Here is a 4,893-nt window from a genome sequence, read left to right as displayed (position 1 = left end):
AGCACACTCAAACACACTCAGACACACTCAGACACACTCAAGCACACTCCGACACATCCAGACACATTCAGAAACATTTGCACACATTCAGACACACTCTCACACTCTCAGACACACTCAGGTACACTCCGACACGCTCAGACATAGTTGCACACACCCAGACACCTTCGCGCACATTCAGATTTCTCTCAGACAACCTCGCACGATGACAGATACACTTAAACACACTCAGACACACTCAGACAAAATCAGACACGCTCCGTCACACTCGCACACACTTAGGCTCACCCAGACATATTCGTTCACACTCAGATACACTCAGACACATTCAGACACATTCCCACCCATTTAGACACACTTAAACACACTCAGAAACACTAAAGCACAAACTCACATACCCTCAGGGACACTCAGACAGGCTCAGACACACTCAGGCACAATGAGACACACTCAGAAAGATTCACACAAACTCCTACACACTTAGACATACTTACACACTCAAACGCATTCACACAGAATCGCACACGCTCAGTCACATTCAGACACAGTCAGATACGGTCAGACACACTCAAGAACAGTCCCACACACTCCGACGCCCTCAGACATGCTCAGACAAAATCGCATACAATCGGACAGATCTGCAAACACTGACAAAAAATCAGACTCATAAATAAATCCTCAGGTACTCTCACGCACACTGAGACACATTCGAAGAAATCCAGGACACTCTCAGATATTCTCCGACACACTCACACACGCTCAGACATGCTCAGATACACTAAGACACCTGGCGACACACTCAGACACACTCGCAGACAGCCAGACACACTTAAACACACTCAGACACACTCAAGCACATTCCCACACACCCAGACACTCTCAGAAGCATTTGGACATACTCATGCTCTCTGAGACACACTCACACACACTCAGACACTCACGCTCTGGGACATACTCAGATACGCTCAGACAGACTCAGAAACTTTCAGACACCCTCGAACGCACTCAGACACACTCAGATATATTCCGACACGCTCAGACACACCAGAGAGACTGAGAGACACTGAGACAAACTCCCACACAGGAATACACACTCTCAGACAAAGCGGGAAAAAGACTCACACACTCAGACACACTCGCAAACACTCAGACACACTCAGGCACACTCAGACACAATCAGACACACTCAGAAAAGACCGGGCACCCTCAGACACCCTCAGATATGCTCCGACACACTCAGACACACTTAGACTCAGCCAGACACATTCGATCACACTCTGATAGGCTCAGACACACTCTGACACACTCGCACACAGCTAGACACACTTAAGTACACTCAGAGACACTAAAGCACACTCCCACACTCGCACAAACTCACACAGGCACAATCAGACACACTCAGAAACACTCACACAAACTCACACACTCTCTGACACAATAAGACACACTGAGACATATTCACACACAATCACACACACTCAGTCACATTCAGAAACAGTCAGATATGCTCAGACACACTCAGAGACCTCAGACACAGTCGCACACTCTCAGACACAATCAGATACACTCCAACACAATCAGACACACTCAGGAAAACCCAGACAGAATCAGACACACTCGCAGACATATACACTCAAGAACTCAGACACGCTCAGATACAATCCCATACAATCGGACACACCTGCAAACTCTGACAAAAAATCAGACCCATAAAGAAATGCTCACGCACATTCATACACACTGAGAAACATTTGCTGAAATCCAAGTCACAGATATATTCCGACACACTAACACATTCTCAGACACACTAAGACACACTCAGACAAACTCCCACACAGGGAGACACCCTTAAACACACAGACACACTCATAAACAGGCACACTCGCACATGCTCACACAAAAGGGTAAACAGACTCCCACACTCAGACACACTAAGAGACACTCTGACACGCTCAGAAACACTCAACCACACTCCCACTCATCCAGACACTATCAGAAACATTTGCACACATCAAGCCGCACTCATGATCCCTCAGACACACTCTCACACTCTCAGACACACTCACACTCTGGGACACACAGATACGCTCAGACACACTCAGAAAGTTTCAAACACACTCGCACACGTTCACACACACTCAGATTCATTCCGGCACACTCAGACACACTCAGGCTAACCCAGAAACACTGAGGCACACTCAGACACACTCACGTACACTCAAACATACTCGCATAAACCAAGACACACTCAGACACACACAGGTAGACGCAGGTACACTCAGAAAGACTTGCACACACTCAAACACACTCGCACATAATCAGATTCACTCACACACACTCAGGCACACTCAGGCACACTCAGGGACACTCAGGCACTCTCAGAATGCTCACACAAAATTTCACACAGTCGCACAAACTCGCACACACATGCGCATATTCGCATACACTCGCACACACACACACACTCCATCACATTCAGACACACTCAGATACGCTCAGAGACTCTCACACACACAGACGCACTCAGATTCATTCCGATACACTCAGACAAACTCAGAAAGGCTCAGACTCACCCAGACACATTCCCTCACACTCAGATACGCTCAGACACTCTCAGACACATCTAGACAGACACACCCGCACACACTCGACACACTCATACTCAGACACTCACACTCCAACACACAGACACTCCCACACTAAGGCACACTCTCACACACTCAGATGTACTAAGTCACACTCAGACACACGCCTACACACTCAAGCACACTCAGACTGTCTCAGACACATACAGTTACACTGGGAGAGGCTCAGACACACTCGCGCACACTCAGACGTATTTGAGTGCACTCAAACAAACACAGACTCACTCAGAAACACTCAAGCACACTCCCTCGCTTCCAGACACACTCAGAAACATTCGCACGCAGTCAGGCACAGTCAGGCACACTCAGACACTCAGACACTCTCAGGCACACTCAGAAGCAATAAAAAACACTCAGACACACTCGCACATGCTCAGACACACAAAGACACACTAAAAAACACTCGCACACCAACCTAAAAAGACACACTCAGACACACTCAAGGGCACTCAGAATCACCTGGAAACACTGAAAACAATCAGACCAAATGCAGACACAGTTAAACACACTCCGACACGCTCTTGCACGCTCCTACACACCCAGACAGACTCAGATGCCCAAACGTAGGCGCAATGAGAGACGCTCTCACTCAGTCTCACATACTCTCACAGAGGCATAAACACTTGAACACACATACACGCGCACACACTCAGACCAAACAGCAAACACACTCGCACACTCAGACACACTTAGACACACTCACACACACCCAGACACATTCGCTCACAATCCGATAACCTCAGACACACTCACACACAGCCATACACACCTAAACACATTCAGACACACTCAAGCACAGTCCCACAAACCCAGACACACTCAGACACAATCACACACTCCCAGACACATTCAGGCATACTGAGAGACTGTCAGACACACTCGTACATACTCAAACACTATTGAGCACAATACCACACATCCAGACACACTCAGAAATATTCGCACAGATTCATACACCCTCTCACACGCTCATCCGCATTCAGTAGGATTCCTAAATTCTCAGACTCACTTGAAAACACTCATAAACACTCATATGCTCTTCCACAAATTCAGACACTTAAATACGTTCTCACACTCAGGTACACAGAGAAACACTGGCACACACAGACAGACTCAGATACACTATGCCACGCTCAGACACACGCAGGCACACCGAAACTCACACACACTCGCACACATCCAGACACAGACACGTTGGCATACAGAAAACGACTTCAACATACTCATACACACACAGACACAGTCACACACATTCAGACCCGTGCAGATGGAGTGAAGGTCTCGCACACACTCTGATAAAATCAGACACACTTTCTCAGAGTCACACAGGATCAGACACAGTCGCATTCTCTTGGTCACATAAATACTCATACACTCTGGCAGGTAGATTCTCTCAGAGACAGTCATGTGCTCTCAGACATATTCTTGCGCATTCAGACGCAGACATACTCGCACACACGAAGACAAAGAGACACACTCTGACACGCAAAAAGTCAGACAACCTATATCACACTCAGACACACTCAGTCAGGCGCGCACAAGTTTAGACACACTTGATAACACTCTGACACAATCCCACACCAGCAGAGATACTCTGAAAACCTCAGACAGAGTCAAACTGGCTCAGATATACTTGAACAATTTCAAGCACTTTGAAATCACTCAGGGAGACGAATGCACTCATAAGCACTCGAAAACAGCCAAAGGCAATCAGACTAACACACGTTCACACACAGACACACCCACAAACATTCAGTCACAGAATCAGACATCCTTAGAGAGCTGGGAAACGATTAGACCCTATCTATCGGAAGCAGACACACTCGAGTACAGTAAGACACTTTTGTAAAGTCTCGCAGTTTCCCACTCATTGAGTGGGAAACTATCATTCGGATAGGCTCACAATTACTCAGAAAAAGATACAAGTTCGCACACCACCTTAAACTGTTTAGGAGAGACACAGTTGCATAAACTCATTGTCCTTTTCACACACAATGAGAGGTAATCGAATACACTCTCACACACTTGTTTCAATAAAAAACCGGACATTCCGTCTCCCGTAGAAGTTTGACAAACCCAGGAAGAAAAATCAGACAAATTGGGAAACACTCCGAGACCAATTTAATGTGTGTTTGTCTGATTTTGCCTGTGTTGGAGTGTCGTTGAGTTCGTGCGAATGTGTTCGTGTTTGTCTGTTTTGTAATATGTGCCGATGTGTCGGAATTGTTGAGAATCTGTGTGAGGGTGT

Source organism: Pipra filicauda, unplaced genomic scaffold (genome assembly GCF_003945595.2).
Source record: "Pipra filicauda isolate LSUMZ 115617 unplaced genomic scaffold, ASM394559v2 scaffold687_size377397_pilon, whole genome shotgun sequence".
In the NCBI taxonomy this organism is placed as follows: domain Eukaryota; kingdom Metazoa; phylum Chordata; class Aves; order Passeriformes; family Pipridae; genus Pipra; species Pipra filicauda.
The sequence above is the reverse complement of the archived record's forward strand: the minus strand, read 5'-3'. Positions refer to the sequence as shown.